At 42.5% G+C, this 22,719-nt stretch overlaps 1 protein-coding gene and 1 non-coding gene across 4 annotated transcripts in view; one reads left to right on the forward strand and one right to left on the reverse strand.

The window, feature by feature from the left end:
* Window positions 1-20,415, reverse strand: part of KANK1 (KN motif and ankyrin repeat domains 1) — a 179,904-nt gene extending 159,489 nt beyond the window's left edge. For all 3 annotated transcript variants that reach the window (XM_032477781.1, XM_032477782.1, XM_032477779.1), the window contains exon 1: window positions 20,278-20,415. The gene's annotated coding sequence lies outside the window, so the exon portion shown is untranslated. The remainder of the gene's footprint in view (window positions 1-20,277) is intronic.
* LOC116663438 lies at window positions 1,279-1,383 on the forward strand. Its single transcript, XR_004319692.1, has one exon. It is a non-coding gene; the product is annotated as a U6 spliceosomal RNA (small nuclear RNA).
* Window positions 20,416-22,719: the final 2,304 nt, after the last annotated feature.

The following is a 22,719-nucleotide window of genomic DNA, read 5'->3' on the forward strand; positions in this document are numbered from 1 at the left end:
TTGCCCTTTTATATCTTTTAAATTTGAGCCATGTATTATCCACTTGAAGATGGCACTATTTTTTTTTAAGAATTCCATACTTCTTTTCCATTTGTAATTTTTTTTATTAAAAAAATTGGGGGGGTAATTAGATTTACTTATTTATTTTAATGGAAGTACTGGGGATTGAACCCAAGGCCCTGTGAATGAGAAGTACACACTCTACCACTAAACTATACCCTCTGCCCTGAAGATTACTTTTTAATTCAGTAAAATGGTTATAAATAAAGCTGAAGAATTCACCCCAAAATTGAATAAAAAGACAGAGACCTAGAAAGCAGAAGAGAAAAAGGTAAGAAAATCAGAAGATTGCTCCAGAAGGATCAACGTTTGAAAACAGGAATTCAAGCAAAAGAAGAGAGTGATCAAAGTAATTCAAGAAATTTTCCAATAACTGAAAAACGTAAGCTTCTATATTGGGAATGTCACTCTGTGTCCAGAAAAGTCTAATGAAAACAGATCAATTAGAATACTTGGGACAAATAAAAGATACTAAAAGCTTTCAAAGAGAAGAAGAGGGGAAAGTTCCAGCTTTCATAAAAGGTTAGCAATTTAGGAAGCAACCTTACCAAAGTGCTGAAGGAAAAGGATTTCCAACCTAGAATTGTATGTTTAAACTATCAAGAGTGTGTGTGTGGGGGGGGGGGGGGTTGGGGGTAAAACTTAGACATGTCAAATCTCAAGAAACTTGTATAACTGTATCCCCTGTGTACCCTTTTCTCAGAAGCTGATGGCCAGTGCCCTATACCAAGATAAGGGACCAAGAGAGACCACCAGGAAAGGTGATCCACAGAATCCAGGAAAGAGACATGAAGGGCATGTCTGGGTTGATGGGGACACTTCACAGAGGATGCCTTCAGGAGGAAAGGATCAAACAGACAGCTACCCCGAGGTTTTCAAACACAGACAGAGGGAGGCTGGGCTTCAGTTTGGGGGTGGATCAGTGAGAGGTACATAAGGTCAACAAACAAAACAGTTCTTAACTCTGGGTAAGGAAAAGCTGTATGAGTAAGGAAATGCCATTTAAATTACATGTCTCAGCTGAGAATGACTCCCATATATATTAATCAAAATTTAATACTTTATTTACATTAGGATAATTTTAGAAAAGAGTGTTGGGAGTAGTTGTAAGAGTTATAATCTCATCTTTCACAGTATGAAGAAAGGAAATGTCCAAATTTGGATTTTAGAAAATTGAGAAATGACAGTATAATCATGTTTTCTAAAAATACTGCCCTTCTGCTTACTTTGGCAGCACATATACTAAAACTGGAACCATACAGAGGAGAGCTATGGTCCCTCCACAAGGATGACACGAAAATTCGTGAGGCAGTCCATATTTTTTCAAGATTTGCATATACTAGCTACTATACATAAAATAAATAAACATCAAGTTTTGTATAGCACAGGGACCTATATTCAATATCTGGCAGTAACCTATAATAAAAACACTATGAAAAGGAATATATGTACACATATGTATGGCTGAAACATGCTGTGCACCAGAAATTGACACAACATTGTAAACTGACTATACTTCAGTTAAAACAAATTAAAAAAACCCTGCCATTTTCACAGGTCTAAACCAGTCAAATATCAGTATTTTCTTATGGTGCAACAACATTAGAAGCAAAAGAGGTATGTATGTCCAGCTACCTCCTCGTATCCTCACCTGGATGTATGTAGTACATACATGTATGTATGTATGTAAGTAGTTTCCTCTAAGGGGAAGGAATCGGGGGAGAAGGTGGGGTAGAGAGGTGCTGTTTTCATTTACAGGCCTTGCAGAACCACCTGACTGTTTTAAAGAATACAAACACACGTGTAAAACGTGGTTAACCTTTTACATAGAGCCATATGATATTCAATATTTTTTACACATGAGAATTAATGACGAGCTAACTTGCCCTGCCAACATAATAAAAACCCATATTTCAAACAGCACTAAAACGCAGTCTGTGTTTTTTAGGAGACTAGTGCTGGGACTGCCTACCTGAGGGCTGGGGACACAGGCTTCACCTCGCTGGCCCACTCATGAGGAGCAACGCCTTCACATACAATGCCAGGGTGGTCACGTTCCTTGAAGAGTTTGGGATTTTTCAGGTTTTCTCATTCACTCTGCAATTTTTATCATTTTAAAGTGACTGAGATCACAAGATAAAATCAGAATTCCTCCTACTGTTGTGTTTTCCATTACCTTAGTCATAAGAGGCGAAGTTTAGGCATATGTGTGGGTTTGTACACAGAACTTGATTAAACGCAACGTGAACAGGAAACTGAACTAATCTGGAAGAACCAATGACTTTAGGTAATCAGATTTTAAAACCAACTGAGACTACTGATCCTGTGGGTGGCAAATTCAGTTTGTTAAAAAACTAGTTGTGTGGTTTCTAAGGAGTCACTGTGAAATCCTCATCTCCAGTTCTAACGCATAAACAGCAGTCCCAGGAGCAGGGACATTAGCACAAGCCTTTGTGACTTACTCTCCTGGACCACCCTGCTAATATCACCATAGGCTGCTTAAATCAAAGGACAACACTTATCAAAATCATGAACTCAAACAGGCCAACTCAGAAATACGGATTTCTGTATATTTTTTTGTAATCATCTTCGTGACAGAATTTCCGAGGTTGCTCAAATTCAAAAGAGATTTCTCAAAAAATTGCAAGCAAAATTGAAGTTCCAGGAAGATATTTAGGCCTTTGATTTTGGATACCCCCGCAAACTACTCCCATTTGAAAAGCACACACTGGGACATCAGTTATGTGTCCAGACTGAACACCCTGCCATTAATTTAATCCTTTCCAGTTTTAGCCAACAACTCCTTTTATTGAAATGTGGCAAGAAATTCTTCGAGGGACACTCTGTCAGAAATTAGGGTCCCTGGATCTAAGAAGCAAGAGTTTGGAATTGACTGGACAAACAAGTAGACAATGCTAGTTTACAAGTATACTAATACTAGTATAAGAGTAACTCAACCAAATAAAAGCCTATGGAGACAAGGCGCATCCAAAACTGCTGTCTCAGAACGCTGATCAAACCAGTAAGTGGCATACTACCTGAAACAATGGTGCTGACCTGGCTGAAGCTCAAAAAACAGAACAAAACAAAACAAACAAAAAAACCCAGCAATAAGTGAAGACAAACAAATCTCTTTAATAAGCTATGACTTCTCTTTGTACAGTGGATATGAATTTTTATAAACCATTCACCCCCAAAGTTTACTTGAAGGGTCTAACAACAAAAGGTACAGATAGTCCTTGTCTAAAATAAACAGAAAGAACTACAGAACAACTTTTCATCAAATGAAGGCTGGGGAGAGGGGAAAAGAAGGGAAGGATTGTATTATTTCACCCAAATATTGAAGCACTATCACAGGTGAGCATAAAGCTTAGTTCCTGGCATCCTGGTAGCCAAAGCAGAAAAGGAAACGGGATGAGGTATACGACTTTCAGGACTCAGGGGGGAAAAGGTCCCTGTTCATCAGGGAAATACTGTAAAATGTTTTTCTAAATGTGAACTTAAACATACACTTCCTCCTAGAAGGGAGTCTGATGGCTCAGCAAATCCTCATCAGTAGCTTATTCAATAACAAATACCTGTCAAGTGCCTTCTACATTCTAGAAGCTTGATATTTATCAGCCAACATCCCAGATAAAGATCCCTGCCTTAGGGAAGCCCATATTCTACTGGAGATGGACAATAAACATATTAGGTAAATGACATGTGTCCTTGTACTGTGGGGGAAAAAAGAGCTGGGCAAGGGGGAAACAGAAGAAGGCAGATTATAATTCTGAATAGACAGTTAAGGTCTTGAGTTGGTGACAGCTGAGTAAGGACTCAGCATGAGCAAGTGTGGAGATAAGAAGAACACTTCGGGCACAAGCAGCCTGTGCAAAGGCCCTGAGGGGAAGCACACAGGCATGCATGCTTGAGGAAGAGCAAGGGGCCAGTGCTGCCAAGCACAGGAGAGGAAGCTAGAGAGTATCAACAGACTGACCGGGTCAAGAAAGTCATGGGGTTTACTTAAAAATGTTTCCCCTTATAGAAACAGGAGGCCAAGAGAGGGTTTGAGCAGAGTAGTGTCACCATCTGACTTCTGTTTTTAAAGGACCACTGTTGAGAATGGACTGTAAAGGCAGGAGCAGGGAGACCAGTTATGAGGCTCTTGCAGTCATTTGGGTGAGAGAGGATGGTTGCAGTGGAAAGGGGGGAAAGCTGGAAGTTTCTAAGGTAGAGGCAACAGGATTTGCTAATGGATTCCAGGTGAAGTGTGAGAGGCAAGAGAGAAGGGCTACAGTTTGGGGGTTTTCCCACCTATCAAGATAGGGAAGACTGCAGAAGAATGAGTCTGGGGGGAACCCAGGAATTCTGTTTCAGTCCTGCTGAGCCTGACGTGGCTACCAGACATCCAGGTGAGGATACGAGGAGGTAGCTGGACATACAAGTGTGGAGTTAGGAAAAGAAGTCAGAGCTGGAGAAGTACATGTGAGAATAACTGGAATATCAACAGTACCTAAAGCCATGAGACTGGATGAGACCACCAATGGGGTGGGTGTCTACAGAAAGGATCAAGGACGGAGCCCAAGGCCCGCCCCCTGCCAAAAAAGAATTCACAGATATGAAGGACTAGCAAAGGAAACTGAGGAGGAGGAGTGAGTGAGCCAGGAGGACAATCAGCAGGTGCAGAAAAAGTCTAACACGATCACGCTTTATATTATCCATCAATAACAGCAAAAGGGCTAATAACATCAAGTCTGAGTTCAGGGAAGGCACAGGGAAGTTACAGCACAGCAGCCCACACATTTAGCTTTTGGCCAACTCTGGCTTGATTCCCACGATCTTTCCCGCACTAAGGGGGTGGGGGGCAGGGAAGGACAAGCCAGGGCAGGGCAGAGGCTGGAGGTCAAGGGAGCACAGGCAGACACGCACTACTAGCCCAAGGAGAATATCAGAGTTTAGAGAATGAGCTGGGTTAGATGCCAGAGTAGCTCGTTAGGAAATACCAACTTCAACCCTCCAAATTAGTGTGCAGCCCCTTCCTGATCCGTCCCTGCACAAGTGCCCATTATACTGTTTACCTTCTGCCAGTTTAATCCCACTCTCGGTCCTGGGCCTGGAGAGCAGATCCCATGGCACACCAGGAGCCCCTTCCTCATTAGCAAGGGGCCAGAAATAGTCTCTTGACCTGAGTCTGAGTACAAGGGACAGAGACCCCAGTAATCCCTGGAGCACACACATCTGCTTGTGAGAACAGTAAAAGAGACAAAGAGTACAGAGAAGAGTGTTCTCCCTCTCGCCCCACCCCCACCTCCCTCTTTCTCTCTCTGGGTACTTCATATAAGCAGGACCCTCTTAAAAATTTTTAAATGCACCAAGTAAGCATAATATACGTTTTTATATACAACCTTGTTCCAAAAAGGGCTTCAGGCAACTTTCAAAACTTGACTAATGCACATTAATTTTAAAAACAGTAAAAAAAAAATTAAACTCAGAACAAGGGAAAATATAATGGAATAGTAAATGAGGCCTACACCAGTTAGCAAAAATGACTATCATTAAGTTCTACATAGTTTAACAGTGGAATATAAACTCGACCAAAGCAATAAAGAAATCATACTCTCTTACAAGATTCACAATGTTCAATCAATCAAATATTTTTCAAAGAAACGTCCTAGCACTGCCTGACACAGAGGCTTAGGGCAGCGTTTCTAATGTTTCCTCAAAAAAGGGCTGCAGAGAGACACAAAAGGGGCAGCAATGTGTGATAGTTTCCTGTGGGTATTTCTTAAACTCTTTACTATCCCTCAATAATGTAAGCTGAGAACATAACACATGCTCAATGAAAAGAAATTTAATTAAAGGAAATCAGAAGGAAAAGAAAAGTAAAACATTACAAGTATCCAATATTCTGATGGAATTGGTATGTAAGATCCTTCAGAATTTCACGAATGAGCCCTATTTCTCTGTTTTCACTAACAGCTGGGGCAGGTCCAGTGCTCAGGAAGAACCCAGAGTGCAGCATTCAATGTCACCAATCAAGGGCTGGTCCACCAACTATAAAAGTCAGCCAAGCAGAAGGAATTTCAGCATTCTCATAAAAATTACAGAAACAATCCAAGACTCTTGCCTAAACAGGCAGCCCCCAACATCACACAATGTGTGTGAGGGTAAACGTGTAGGAATGATCAAGATTCCCCCATCCCCAAAAGGAGTTCTGAATCTCTCCAAAAATTAGATGGTGAGTAACCCATCAAAGCACTAAAGTTCTACATCTCGTAGTAAGTATGATTATAATTTGCTGTCTTCCTTTCAAGGATTCTGATTTTGCACTTTTTAGATGATAGGATAGAAATTTCCCAGTAAGCATATTAGCAATAGCTCAGCAATTTCACCTTTGAAAGAAAAAAACCAGGCCACATTTACTAGGACCTAATAAATTTTACTTTCACCAAAAGGCTTCATCTCTACCCTTCACAGTACTATTTGCCTTTAACTGACTGCCAAGACCATATTAATTCAGACAATTAAACAAAAAACAATGACCAGTATTGTAGCAGTAATATACGGAAAATCAAGAAATAAAAGTCGAAAGAGTAAGAAGAGTCATTTCTTGATTAAAATACAGATCTAGACCCTTGAAAAATGAGCAGAAAGTTGCCAAATTGTGGGTACAGTTCTGCCACTCATAAAAGATTAATCAGTCCTGTACCAAAACCAGACAGTTTTCCGTATCTGGGTAGATTTCTGAAGCAAAACCTTTTCAAGGTAAACCCTGAAATACAGATTTAATCAATTCCAAAAAACTGTTTCTGAATCCGCATACAGACCATTAAACTTCTCTGACAGCTTTCCACTATTGTAGACTATAATGTTGTTGCAGTTATTTGCTGCCCTCCCTGTAAGAGGATTACACCTCCTGTGTCACGTGACTTGTAGTGCTTCCAGATGGAATATCCACTTATACCTCCCTACCCTATTGTTAGTAGGCTTAGCCATGTGACTTGCTTCAGCAAATGGAATGTGAGTGGAAGTAACATATAAGCAGAAGCATTAATAGCCATGACTGAATTGGTCATTTCCTTTCTGACCCCCAGGAGATTTTGTCCCAGACTCAGGTGGCTCATTCAGTCTGGATCTAGAGCAGAGAATGGAGCAGAGCCCTTACTATCACGTAACGTGAACAAGAAATTAAAATATGTTGTTTTAAGCCACTGAGCTCCATCTAGTCTCAGCTGAGAAATGAAACCAACACTTCATTTTAAAAAATGTTTTAATGCTCAACGAAATAATACCCAGAGCAGCCTAATAAAGGTGGATGAACATGTAGGTCTCACTGCCAGTGAATTTTCATGTTAACCATCTGCATAATGAATGTAATAAACTGAAAATAACATCTGCCTTCTTCTAATTAAAGTTTTCACCTTATAAATATGTGCTTTAGGGGGAAGGGAGAAACTTAAGTTACTTGTTTGACTGACCTTTAGAAGACTTCGTTGAGAACAACAGTAGGTTCAAAGAAGATAAAGTTCAACAGCTCACCCTTCCACAGGCATGTAATTAATCTCTAACTGATGTGGGGATAAAACAGGAATCAAGGTTATAAACTTAACTGGCACACCAGTATCCTGGCAAAACAAGGAAATGTAACTGCCTGAGATTTTATGGGATGTAGAAATCATCCCCCAAAAAGTCTAGGCTAGGTTCATTTTCAATTTTCTGTATTAGTCCCTGCCTGAAAATCTTAACTAATCAGATATAAGATCTGATGATGCAAACAGTTTCTCAAATGATCAATTAAAACAGAACTCAACGAAAATTACTAGATCTCTCAAATTCTTTTCCAGAAGCCAAAGAAAAACAATGTCCAAAGTTAATACTCCTCTCATAGCTACCCTGAAAATATACAAGAACTTATCTAAAAATTAATTTCTGAAGGAAAAATATTCAACACCCCCTCTTGTAAATTTGTGATGAGGTCTTGGCAAGCTAGAAGTCCAAAGAAACTCAGAACACTTACTAGGACTAAGCTGTCAGGTTGTGCTATCTAGAAGCTGTTCAATTGGTAGGGGACAAATGAAAAAAAGGCACAGTGAGAAGGTACCTGGTAAAAGGTCAAGGGCAACACTAAGAAACTTCATTCAGGCATAAACCAAGTGAAGGTGTACAGACAATTCACAGCTTATCCAAGGGACTAGGAGAGAGGTAATGCTGTACTCTGCTTTAAACAGTCCTTAATCTGGGGGCCCACAATTCTCTCCCCTAGGGTTATCAAACCCATAATAGATGACTAGAAAGGCTATTTGCATTGCTAAATCAAATTAAGTTAGGAACAATATTTCCTATAATTTGATACAAAGTTACACTCAGAAGGTGTGCACTGTCAAGCATTTGGGAAATTATTCCATAATCCCAAACCAGTACAAGGTAATGACAGCTCCTTCTGCAAGACTAGTCTGTGGTTAGAGGAGACTCAACAAGAAATTAGGGCCAAGCTGCTGAGATGTCCTGTTTGGAAGCAGACATTACAGTCTGATTTGGCCAGGAGGGAAGACAATTTCCGGGGGACTCTTTTCCCTGCTCCAAACAGTGGCTGGGAAAGAAGGGAGGAAGCAGACACTCAGCAGGAAAACATGCGGTAGGATGGCAAGCATTTTCCCACCCACATTCCCCTTTTTTAGAGAAATCCACCCATCCTTGGCTGCTCCGTGTTTTCTATATGATCCCAGCCTCTCTGGCCACAGCTGACTGGACCACAGAATGGTTCCTACTCTGATCATTGGCCAAGCTGATCAGAAGCGAATGAGAGAGGGCTAGAAAGACTGAACCATACAGTATGAAAAAGAGATAGGCTTGAAATGGAAGGTCATAGTAAAGGCTGTGTTGCCATTTTCTGCCATGTGGGAGCAGAGGCAGAGAAAGGTAATCTCTAGAGAAAAGCCAGAGAACGGTGCAAATGCTAGAGACAAGCTGCCCCGAGTGTCCAAAAGAAATCATAACTTCCTGCCCCAACTCCCCAGTTCCCAGGAGGACTGGCTGCGCTACCATGCACTTGGGTTTCCACTGGATTCCTCCCAACAAACTCCTTATTGGGTTAGTTGTTGTTTGTTTGGGTCAAATTTCTTATTGTTGATGCTGGTTTGTTAAAGCCAGTTTAAATGAGTTCCTCTTCTTTGCAGCTAATAAACCTTCTAAGTTTGTTTTACTTTTTGGATTTTTTATTTTTAAATGTTTGATCTTCATAGACTTTTTAGATTAAAGAATAATACACATACAGTAAAGCACTTAAGTCTTAAATTTTTATCATGATGAATTTTTTAATTGTAGTATAGCAGTTTACAACATATGATTTTTTTTTCCACAAATGAATATATCCATGTCGTCAGCACCTAGATCGAAGATACAGAACACTATCAGGCCCCAGAAGTGTCCCCCAAGCCCCTTCCCAGTCAGTTCATACTTGCGCCACCCCTGCCCTATTCTGACTTGTCACCATCAAGTATTTTTGCCTTTTTGACTTCATTTAAATGAAATCATACAATATGTACACTTATTTCTGACTTCTTTTACTCAGCGAAATATCTATGAGAGTCATCATGTTGTTTTGTGTAGCAGGCATTTGTCCTTTTTATTGCTATGTAGTATTTCACGCATAATCACACCACAGTTTATTTACCCATTCATGGATATTTGTATTGATTCTACTATGTTTCTATTATTCCATTATAAATACTCTTGCAAATACTTCTGGTGCACATATGCACTCATTCCTGTTGGGTATACCTATCTAAGAGTATAATTATTGAGTCACAGGATACATGTTTGTTCAGTTTTAGAGATAAGTCCAAACAGCTTTCCAAAGTAGTTAAACCAATTTACATATCCCCCAGCAGTGTATAGGAGTTTGAGTCTTTCTATATTTCCATTTGGTTATCAGGATTTTTTTTTTTTCTAATTTTAGCCATTTGGGTGACTAAGTGTTGGTATTTTATAGCAGTTTAATTTGCATTTTCCTGATGACTAATAATTTTGAAACCCTTTTGCTCATTTTAAAAATTATGTTTTGTTTTTCTTATTGATTTATAGCTGTTCTTTACATATTCTGGACAAGTTGCTTGTTGGATATGTGTTACGACAAATATCTTCTACTTTGTGACTTGCCTTTTGACTCTTAATTTGACCACTGAGTGAAAGTTTTTAATTTTAATGAACATGAGAACAAGCAAAATAGTACATGTTACTGTGAGAAATAGATCCAATCCCCGGGTCTACACAGACACAGATTGAAGGAAAGGTAACTAGCCAATTGAATGGGACCCAGTCTTTCCATAGGCCCTGGACTATAAATACAATGTTTCTATCCTCACTTCCTCAAAGCTTCAGATACAAGAAATCACCAATTTAACCAGTAGTGTGCCCACAGTTTATCAAGTATATTTATGCATCATACCCTGGAAACATTGTTATAAATGGCAAATGGTTTTCACCACCAGGCCTTAAAAGTTGCACAGCATGGCTTCCAGCACAGCCCAACACAACCAACAGCCCTGTAGAGTGTTTCCCTGGAGAGACATTCAGAGCACAAGTTCACAATCCAAAGAACATACCTCAACTCTCTCCAACCCAGTACCCCCAGAGAAAAATATCCCAATCTCAACAACTTCCCAGCAATTATCAGGAATCCCATTTTCCTAAACAGCCAGTGAAAGTTTCCTGTCTGAGGCTGGAGGAGCAATGGGCTTCTCCAATGATCAGATTCCAAGGAAGCTTGGGTAGGGCTCACACATCTATTTCCTCAGTGATCCTCCCAGCTCCTCTGTGCAGTATCTCTCGTTATCCCACGGTCTAAGCAGAGAAAGATGATTTTGCTCAGCTAAAATTGTGTTAGTGCTTGCAGAGAAGGGAGAAAGGTGGTGGCACTTCATGGAATTGGTGTTTCCTACTGGACCCAGGTCCCTGAACCTGTCTCTACCTTCTTACTTGCTCCCAGGGTTCTCTTTGGTCCACTGTGTGCCACCGGGGATCACAGCCTTTTCTCAGCTCCTCTGGTCATAAGCAAACAAGGTAGGTCTTTTGAGACTTTTTTTTCCAGGGAGACTTACAGTCAGGAAAGACTGTATCCCAGATATTCCATCCTCTATCTTCCCTCTCTTCTCCCTCTTCCCTCCCCCTCCCTCCCCACCACACCAAGACACACTTAAACACATGGCACAACTACATTACTCCTCCTTCTCAGACCCACAGAGGCAAAGGAAACACATGGCTGGCAGGAAGCAGTTGGCCTGAGGTTCCAGAGGCCAACCTCCTAACTGCTGCCCTAAACAGAATCAGGTCCCTTCAATGTTGTGACCTGTCCAAAAATAAAGGTTATGAAATGGGGAAGAGACAAGAAAAGAAAAGCTTCCCTGGGTCATTGAGGGTCAAATAGAAAAAAGATGCTTGGATGACGCACAGTTTCCATACACTCAACACCCCCAACCCTGCCAGGGACCCAGGCCAAAATACAGACATCAAAACGTGAAGAACAACTCCAAGTCAGGGCTCAAATCAGGTTAACAGGCAAGCACAGTTATCTGGTCAACTTGAATGTGAGGCCAGAGGTTCACAACACCTTTTCTTTGAAAGAGAACGCTCCCAAGAAAATGATTCATAAACAATATAAACTGCAAGCCCTTAAGCAGTATTTCCTCCTTTTGCTAGCAAACTTGACAGAGCAGGAAAGTGACATTTTTTTCCACTGTACTAAAGCCACTTTATTGAGTCCTTCTGGGCTCATTAGTAAGAGTAAGGTCTTCTTACTCATTCTTGAGTTCAGCAGGTGAACCACTGGCACACCCTTCCCAGCAACTGAGCCTGGACAGAGTAGCCCTCTGTTTCTGAGTAATACTTTGGCTCTCCAGAAGGTGGGAAAAAACTATTTGAGCATAAAGGATTTCACCAAAGGGAAAACAAAGGCATTCCAATTAGCTTTTCCTGGTTTCCAAACAGTAGCCTTTTGTTTCCTGAGGTTGGCTAAAATAAACCTTAAAAAACAAACAAAAAGAAACAGTTCTCTTTTTCTATTAGCCTAAAATTGATTTAAACTCTCCTGAAAAAGAGAGCTCACTGAATTTGGGGAGGATAACCTATGGTTTTCTCATGGCTCTAAATTCACACACACACAAGCAGGTGTGTGTGTGGAGAGGAGAGCTGGAGAATCAACACCTGACTCAGATACACTACCTGGCAGGTGGGGTCAAATGTTGTTAGGACAAATCTCTTTACAACCAAAATGTTTGAACTTCAACTGATGGAAGCATGAAACTTCTAATTACCTGCAGGATAGGTTACCATTCAAAGGGCACCTAAATCACTGTAACTGATGAATTGGTACCTTCAAGCAGATCTCACAGCCACAGTGTGCCGCTGATGAAATTACATACATTCATTCAACAAATACTCTTGAATGCCTACAAAGCATAACCTAGTGACTCCCCTCCCATGTGGCCGCTCCATAAAAAGCTCTCGTGTTCCTCAAGGCAGTGTCTCCACACCGCATCCCCTACCCCCATGGCTGTCATCCCCAACATGATGAACAATTCTCAGACCACAACGGCTTCTCTTTCCTCCCCCTCCCCAATAAAAAAACATCAGAACACAAGTTAAGTTCACATGACTTCATTAGAGGACTAACCTGAATTCCTTCAACATTAAAACAATATACAAAAACTCCCATAGTAGTGAACTATTTGAGTTGCCTCTCCCAGTTGTTACCAAAACCCTGCCAGAGCTGGGATACTTTGAGTTGTAGTACGCAAATGTCAATCATTTCTCTCCCAACCTCCTCTCCTTGAGAGGGATTCAGTCAACTCTCCTCCCACTCCTGAATCATAACTCTGAAAGGAGATCAAAATGTGATGTGTCTGGAGGCAGAGAAATCTTATTACCCTCAAGGTCAAAAGTCTGGATTCTCCAAAGACCCTTTAGGTTATGCCACCCAGGACTTAATCTTGCCACCAAGAAACCAAACAGTAGCCACAAATGCTTTACAAGTATTTAGGACCAGTAGTGTCTATCCCTTGGTCAGCACTAATCCTAGTAACATTTAAGGGAAGACGGAACACACACACACTAAGACAGGTTGCATTCTTAAAGAGCACATAATCCTTAAAAAGAAACAATTGAGAAAACACACTGGTGCCCTAAATAGAAGCAGAAGGATGAAGTTTTAAAAGGCCAACAGAGAATAAATCAAAAACTCAAGCCCACCAAACCATATATTGTTTCATCAGAACTAGTCACTTCATTTTCTAAGAAATGGCAAAAACTTCCAGCAGTGCCACTGAAGTGTCACTATATCCAACTTATCCCTATGTTGACAACCCCTGTTTTTCCTTTAAAAAATTATGCACCAAGAACTCAAATTTTCTTTTACTTTTTTTTTTTTTTTCTTTACATTTTCATGTGGAAATATAATTCCTGGCCAACTACAGGCAAATTCCCCTATAAAAAAGTCACAGTGAATGGCAAAAATCAATAGATTGATTTAACAAATCAGAAAAGTGGAACAAGTAAGACAGCATGAGCAAAATTTTAGCCTTTAAATATACTGAACACCTTAATTCTCAGAACCAGTAGGTTATTCACAAACTTCCATTCTTTAAACTTTTATTAGTAATAAATCGCTTGAGATGCATCTCCCACCAATTAAAAGAAAAAAAAAAACTCACAAGAAATAAATTTTAGAACATGGAGAAACAGAAAAGCTAGATTAGTTTAAAAAAATGATATCAAGTCTCAATGAATTCTTTAACTGGTCTACCTTTTCCTTCTCACTCTGCTATAAAATTTTTAAAAAATATAAGCCCTGAGGTGCTCCTCTTCATCAGTCATTAAATTTAATAGCACATATTCACCTGAATGGTTAAAATAGGACAACAGACAATAAGAAGCATTGATAAGAACAGGAGCAACTGGAACTTACACACACTGTTGGAAACATAAATTACTGAAACCACCCTGGCAGTCCCTACTACAGCTGAACTGTATGCCCCAACAATTTCACTCCTAGACACTCACCCAACAGAAACAAGTACACACATTCAGCAGAAAACATGCAGAAAAAATTTTACAACAGCACTCTCCGTTTTGGTCCCAAACTGGAAACAACCCAGTGTACATCTCCATCAGGATGGCTAAACAGTGGTACATTCACACAATGGAATACAGCAGAGCAACGGAAGTGGACAATCCACAGCCACACACAACAACCTGGAGCAATCTTAAAAATATGACATGGAGTGAGAGAAGCCAAACGCAAGAAAGAACACACTCTGTGGTTCTATACAAAGTTCAAAAACTGACAAAAGTAATCAGTGCTACTAGAAGGATACCCTTCGGGCTAGAGCAGTGAATGGAAGGGGTAATAACACGGAGATGATCAATTTGGGCCTATGGCTCTATTTTGAGAAACAGAGATGAGGGAGCACTTGGCAGAAAAGTGAGCCATAGCATCACAAAACAGGGACAATCCCAGCCCCTAAAAACAGCCACTCTTGAGCAGGTAGTTTTACAGGAAAGAGTAGCTCTGTTAAGAATATAAAAACAGGGGAGGAGGATAAAACCAGGCTTGATTTCCATCTATGCTCTAATTATGTTTTCATATTTTTGCCCAAGGTCAAAGGGTGAGCCAGTCAGAATTATGAACAGAAATCTAAACAAACGTAGCCAAAAATATAATGCAGATAACAACAAACTTACATTCTTGCCTCTGAGCAAGCCAAAAATTATATAAAATAAATATCAAAACAAGTTTTAACTGCATATGCAATAAACATAAACCAACAAAAACAGAAGTTCTCATGTGCTTCTCAGGGGATCAGATAATTATAAAAAGGTATTAGTATGCCTCCTGAGAGTTAAACTAAGCTCCATTGCTCAATTCCATTAACTAAATGGATTTAAAAAAAAATAAAGAAATGAAAAGAAAGAAAGAAACCACCAGACAACAGAGCTACAGGGTTCCTGACAGTGTCCGAAATAAATAACTGTTTCCAATTAACTGATTACTTCTGTAATGAAAGAAGCATGAGGATACTTATTTCTGACAGGGTCTTCTGGACCATACATCCACACACAAATACCCAACTCAGCAGTGTATCTGTTTTAAGATTCTTCATCAGTGAGAACATCATTTGCTTCCAGAATCCATACTTTAAATGCAAAGCTCAAGGAAGGAAAAGGCAAACAGATATCCAAGTTTAGAAGCCAAAGAGAGAAAATAAAAACTGTCGGATTTTATCACCTGCTCTGCTCGCAAAGAGTACCTGCTCACAGGCAATTCACATGCCTGCAGTGTTTTAATAAGAGCCTCATCATCAGAGGTCCCCCCATTCAAGACAGGTCTGCTGTTCTCTTTAACTGCCCCTCCCAAACACACACGCACTCCAACAGATGTCAGCTTTCCACCTCTCCATGGCCTTGTCAAGTACAGAATGCTTTGTTTAAAATTATAAGGGTAACTGAAAAAAGAGAGCTAAAATTAATAAGACAAAAATAATAGGATATCTAATAAATACTGGGAGGCAGAGAGGAGAGGAAGAGAAGTGGGAGGTAATACAAAGTCCACTTCTTCCTCAGTCAGATTTGTGAAATCAAGTGTAGACTGTGGCACAGGAAGGCTGCACGTTCTCTGACACTCTTCCCATCAAGTGGCTGGTCTGTGTCCCCACCTCGTTGTGACTGACTCCAGCCAACAGAGTTTGGTGAAAGGAAAGTTATATAACTCCTGAGGTTAGGCATGAAGCTTCCCACTCATACCTCAAGTTAATTTCATGTGTCTACTTGGACGGTGTTTTGGGATGAGATTAATATTTTAAGTGGTGAGCTCTGGTTAAAGCAGACTGCTCTCCATAATGTGGGTGGGTCTCATCCAATCAGTTAAAGGCCTGACTGGGACAAAAAAAGATTCGTCTCCCTGAGCAAGAGGGAATTCTCCAGCAGACTGCCTTTAGTCTTTATCTGCAACACGGGCTCTCCTGGGTCTCTAGTCTGCCGGCCTACACTGCAGATTTTGGACTCACCAACCTCCACGGTTGTGTGAACCAATTTCTTATCTTAAATCTTTCTATAAACAGATACACACCTTATTGGCCTGTTTCTCTACAGACCCTGATTAACACACAGGGGAAGCTGGTGACAATATAAGTTATGCAAATTCCTGGGGCCACCACACTGAAGTTGCCATTTGTAGGCACTCTGGTCAACAGTCAATGCTGAGCCCAGTCTTCCAGCCATTCCTGCCAAGGCACGTGGCGTGGAAGCAAAGCCTTCCTGGATACCTCCAGACCAGCCCGTTCACCAGCTTCATGCTACAGAGAGACCACAGTCAACACCACAAGGAGCAGAAGCAGCCAAGCCCGGCCTGAATCCTTGACCCGCAGAACCGATAATACCATGAAACAATTGTTTAAGCCACTAAAATTTACATTAACTTGTTCAATGATAATCACCTAAAGAACTAAAAACAGAAACAGGTTGTAGGTTATCACACCTGAGAAGAGACGGTAGCTGAGTTGGGATAAAAAAGGAGTAATGGGTTTTAGTTTTCATGTTAAACCCTTCTTTGTTGTTTATAATATACTTACTATGGACAAATATAACTACAGATATTTAAACAATTAAAAATTAAAGAAACAACAGCAAACATGTTTAGCACTTACTGTGTGCTAAGCAATCTTCTACATGCTATATGTTTTAACTCATTTAATCCTCACAATAACCCCATGAGGAGAGGGCTTTTATTATCCCCTTTTTATAGATGGAAAATTGGGGCACAGAGAGGTTCAGTAACCGAACGGTTACACAGCAAGCAGCAGCATCTAAATTCAAACTAGCCAGTCTGGGTCCAGAGCTACAATATTTCCACAAGGATCACGAGGCTCACTCAGTAGTCATGAGAGCCACTAGAAGGGCATAAGCTCAAATTGCCATTCACCTGGATCTCCAAGTATGTGACTGACAATGACAAGGACTGCTTTGCTTCTTTAAATGCTATGGCCTAAACTGCAATGTCTTTTACTCTAATCCCCAACTGTACACATTCTTCAAGGCCCTAAATATCATCCAAACCTCTGTACTCAGTGTTAATTCCCCCCTCCCCCATTTCCAATAAGTCATTTATATCAGATATTCCCATACTTCTGCCTCCAACTCAATACCGTATCTTTACATCTCCCCACTTTCTATGAATCCCATGAGGATCTTAGTCTCTGAATTCCCTACCAGGGCCTTGGATAAAAGAGAAATGTAATTATTATTTATTACAATTCATTGATGTTGGTTTATTCTAAATGAAAGTTAGTGGAGCAGCCTTCACCTTAGAGAAATTTTTACTGAGTTTTACTTGAAAGGAGAGAGGAATTAAAAGCAGTTCTACTCCTGAGGATTGCACAGAATACAGAGGTACACAAAGGCATAGAGTACAATATTCACAGTCACACTATTCACCACAGACAAAATGAAGCTGCTCAAATGCCCACCAACCCTAAAATGGACAAACTGTGGTGCAGTCACCCAATGAAATATTGGACAGTCATGATAATGACTGGACTACAGCCACATGCAACAACTATGACTAAATCTCACAAACGTAATTTTGAGTGAAGGAAGCCAGATACCAAAAAAACAAAAACGAAAAACAAACCAAAAAACCCCTGTATGACCCCATGTATATAGAGCACGAAGACAGGCAAAATTAGTCTATGGTTACCCCTGGGGAGAGAGTGACTGGAAAAAAACATGGCAATGCTCTGTTTCTTGAGTTCAGTGCTGATTATAAGTTTATGTTCACTTGGGAAAGTTCATAAAATTGTACACTTAATATTTATATGTATGTTACAGTTCAACTTTAAAAATTATTTCTAATAAAAGATGCATAAGCCAAGCCATCCATGCAACAGGCATAAAATATCCTGTAACATTTGAAACCAACTTGGCCTCATTTGATTGGAGGGCAGAAGACAAGTGTGGTGGTTGTTTCGTAATCTGGATAGCTTCAACTCTGCTCACTAAAACGTGACTTTTAAAATACGCACAGATAGTCCAACAAATGCCTAAGTGAGGTGTCTGTAATTTCCAGAGATCCCTTTGCTGCTTCTGAACCTGCTCACCCTTCTCCATTTTAACAGACCTCAGCTCCCTTTCAGCCTTTCTCCGATTGCCTGAATTTCCTCCAACTAGACCCTTTCCCGTCTTCCTCTTCCTCCTGGAACCAGGGGGTTAATGCACGAACACATTAGCTCACAGGACTATTTGGGAGCAGATGCTGATACTCAAGAAATGAACTCAAGTCTTGACTGTATCCATTCTAGTAGCCATTTGCCTGTGATTTCTTTCTTTGGAGACAGTTTGGGTAATTTAAAACAAAACTAGTTTAAAACCTGCAGTCCTTTTCCCTCCTCTAACACCTCCCAAAACGCATACACACAAAACAGAACTCACATTTTCTGAGTTAGAACCTCAAATAGAGTGATTTGTGGTCCTGGTAAATCTAAAGTGCAGAAAGTGCCCCGAAGCACCTGTGTGCCCTACAGGGATAAAATGCATTCCTAATTTGTGTATTTTTAAAGGAGGCAATTATTCCCCCACTGGCAGCTTCCTTAGACATTGTAATCTCACCAGCGGACAGCCCATTCTTAATTTTTCTTCCCCTGCTTCAGCAGCAGCACCTCTCCCCAAATCTATTAACTGAAAAAGGACCGAATAAAAGGAGTCAATAATCTCTCAGTCTTCTCACTCAATGTCTATCTTGGGAAAGGGTCACCTTAGAATGAGTAGGAGGCTGGGGAAAGGGTAAATGAGGAGTGACTGCTTAATGGGTACGAGGTTACTTTTGGGGGTGATGAAAATGTTCTGAAATTAGTAGGGATGACTGCATAACTTTGTGAATATACTAAAAAAACACTGAATGGTACGCTTTAATTGGGTAAATTTATGACAGCTTATTTTATCTCAATTTTTAAAATAAATAAAATATGGGGGTGCCCAACTTTTTTTTTTTTGAGAAAAAAGAGAAAGTTGAACGAAAGGAGCAACTAGCAGATGGACAGCTAAGACCACTGAAAAACCAAGTTGAATAAACTCATGAATTAAAAATAAGGAAACTGGCCCTGATTTCCATCCACCTCAGAGATGGATGGGATGAAGGCAGGGCAAAAAAGTGCACTATTATAGATCTGTATGATTAACCTTCCTTGTTAGTCTCAGGGTTCTCGTCCTGATACAACATTTCATTAATTAATAATGACGAGATGAACCTCCGTGGAGACGATGTGCCGAGAGCGAGCGCTGGAGGACGCCATAGATTATTTTTAAAGTTAACTCGCCAAAGCTTTCTTTAAGTCACCCCGGTGCGGCACAGTTCTTGCTGACTTGCAGGACCCACTGCGAAGAGTTGCCTGGGAAAGTTCCACGCGGATCCAGGTGGATTAGAATGGTTATGGGGAAGTAGCTGCTGTGGGCGCAGGATTCCTGCGTGTTTGCCGAAGAGGCATGGAAGAGAGGGTTGCTGAGGGACCAAGTCCGCCTAAGGGCGCTCGCACCCTCCCTGGACACGACCTCCGGCCGGGTTCGACTGGCCCCGGAGCCCCGGAGCCCCCCACACCCCTCCCCCACCTCCCGACCCCTCCAACCCCGGGCGGAACCATCTCGGAGTCGGCTGAGGGCGACCCGAGGCCACCTGCCGCTCTGTAACAGAGGAAGAAAGGGGTCGACCGCCACTCCCTCCTGCAGAGCAGAGCCAAAAACTTTACGGAGAGACCCCTCGGAGAGTTCTCCTACCCCTTCCCGGGCCAACAGAGTGCCCCAGGGACACCCAAAAGCCATACGTCCCCGCTGGGCAGGCGCACCCTCCCGCCGCCCGGCCCGGCCTTTCCAGCTGCCCCGAACCGGGCGCGCCTCGCTCCCGTTCCAGACCCGCCGAGCCCCGCTGCCTCAGCGCGCCAAATTCGGCCGGCCACCGGGCCGCCGCAACCTCTCGGACCCCGTCCCTAGGCCCGCCCTGAGGCCGCCTGGGTAACCCGGGGAGCGGGAGTCCGCGGGGGCTGCCCTCCTCCACCGCCACAGCCGCCGTGCGCCCTGGCGCGCGCCAAGCTGGCCTGGCTGGGCGAGGAGGCCGGCTCGGGGCAGGGGTCGTTGCACGGCGCCACCGCGCCAACCCGCTGGGGAAAAGAGCGCGGCGCAGTCCCCAGCTCCACTCACCTCCAGGCGCTTCTCCCCACCTGCGGCGCCCCGCCGGCCGCTCGCCGCCTCACGCACGGCTCCCGGACCTCAGAAGAGGGGGCGGGGCGGAGGGGCGGAGCCGGCCCCGGCTCGCAAGCGCCAGAATTAAACCCCGAAACGTCCAGTATCCACCCAGGCCCCGCAGCTACCTCACGCGCGAGGTACTCGGGGAAGACAGGCAAACCTCAGACTCTGGATGGAAAACGTCTGTGGCTGCGTCCCGGAGCGGGGCGGGAGGGACAGCTTGGCCCTGCGAAACCCCAGGCGGCTCCCGAGACCTTAAGCAACCCTGGCACTCCGCGGCGCTCTCTTTGTACCCCGTAGCCGGCCGGCGGGCAGACTCCAGTGCGCCTGCGCGCCTCTCCAACTCCACCAGGCCCACGAGGCACCTTCGCGCACCTCCGCCGGCTCACCCCGGCTGGCAGGCTTCTGCATCGCGAGAAGCAGGCAGAGCAGCTCCCTCCACCCCGGCACGCTGCTTCTGCGGATGTGTGTTTACCTTTTTCCCCTGAGGGAGGGGGAAAAAATCCATCCCCAGTGAGACTTACGTCAGTTCGATTCTAACACCTCTGACCCTGAGGGGTACCTGGATCGAGAGGCTGGCACGATTAACACCCCCGCCTAACGCCTTTTACTGCCCCCCCCTCCACTCCGCTAAGAAATTGCTCTGTGACGGTCGGTTTTCTGGCCCCTGGTGAGAGCGGGACACTGGAGCATGCTGGGCTCTGGTTTCTGGCAGGTGCCTGGGCGGGACAGTCTGTGGGGAAGCCAGAAGCCTCCCGCGGTTCTCTGGACCCGCCCTGTGTCCTCCGTGCGTCCGCGCCCGCTCAACTGCAGGACGGAGTCCTCAGTGGAAAGGAGAGAATGCGTATCCAAAAGGGTGCAGGTGTTCGGGGGACTCAAGAAGGTTCAGTACCTGCCTGGGAGCTCAGAACCAACCTAGAAAGTCAGACAGTCGATTCAGAACAACCTCAGTGAGTGCAAGTGAGGCTATGATTTAAGTCTTCTTTCAAATTGAAGATGGTTTGAATAAACAGGACGGCAGGATCGACTTTAGTTAAATTAAAAAAACAAAACAAAACAAAAACCTACCCGAGACAAGAAACACTAATGTCAGCTTTCAATCACTGACTTTCTTAAGGGGCAGGAGGGCAAGGTGTGGGGGTGGGGACGTCCTCCCCTGAGCTCTCCAGCACAGCACATGCCCAGGGGGCTTTAGGCACGTCACAGTATCTTTGCAAGTAGGTTAAAATGAAGAGTCATCAAACCTCACAAGACGAAAGGCTGGCCTCTGGGGAGAAGAGGCTGTGAGATCAATGTTTCCCTACATGTTCACAGCCAAAGCACACCTGCAAATTCCTGAAACTGATGGCCCCCGCCTGTGAAGAGGATGAACAGAGGGCAGCTCAAAGATATATGGGAACAGGAAATCTCATTTTTAGTCTCAGCCCCTTTGCCAGCTCACCAGGTGACAGTAAACAAATTCTTTCCTCCTTCTTGGCCTGAGATTCTTCAACTGTAGAACAGGCTATGTGGACTCAATACATCTTCTCTAACCCTCCCGCCCAATGTCTATGATTCTATGAAAAGAGTATTTATTCCCAAGGGGGCTCCTGCATACACAACGTGCCCTCCATCATTTATTTCTCCTTCCTTACATTTAATCAGTAAACACTTATTTCATAGGTCCTCAAACCTATGAAACCTAATCAGTCAAACCTAATCAATCAAAAGTATGGCAGATCCTTAATTTTTAGTGGATCTATCCTAGAAGCTTTATTTTTAGTCATCTTCCTATTGAGATACAATCCACATAGCAAAAAAGTTTACTCTTAAAGTGTATAATTTAGTGATTTTGAATATATTTACAGTTATGCAACCATCAGCACTATTTAATTCCAGAACACTTTCATCACTCCAGTAAAAAAAAACCCATACTCATTAGCAGTCACTCTCCAGTCCCCAGACCCTTAGCCCCAGGCAACCATTAATCTACTCTCTGTCTCTACGGATTTGCCTATTCCAGACATTTCATATAAATAGAAACATGTAACATGTAGCCTTTGGGTCTGGCTTCTTAACATTTGCTCGCAGGGTTCGTCCATGTGGTAGCATGTACCATTCCTTCATCCTTTTTTATAGCTGAGTAATATTCATGGTATGGATCATACTACATTTTGTTTATCCATTCATACATTGATGGGCACTTTGGATTGCTTCCACTTCTTGGCTCTTATGAATAATGCTGCTAAGACATTCATGTACAAGCTTTTGTGTAAACATATGTTTTCATTTCTCTTGGGTGTATGTCTAGTAGGATTTCTTGGCTTTATGGTAACTCTATGATTAATTTTTTGAGGAACTAATACACTTTTCCAAAGTGGCTGTACTATTTTATATTCCCATTATGAAAGTTCTAAT

Source organism: Camelus ferus, chromosome 4 (genome assembly GCF_009834535.1).
Source record: "Camelus ferus isolate YT-003-E chromosome 4, BCGSAC_Cfer_1.0, whole genome shotgun sequence".
NCBI lineage: Eukaryota > Metazoa > Chordata > Mammalia > Artiodactyla > Camelidae > Camelus > Camelus ferus.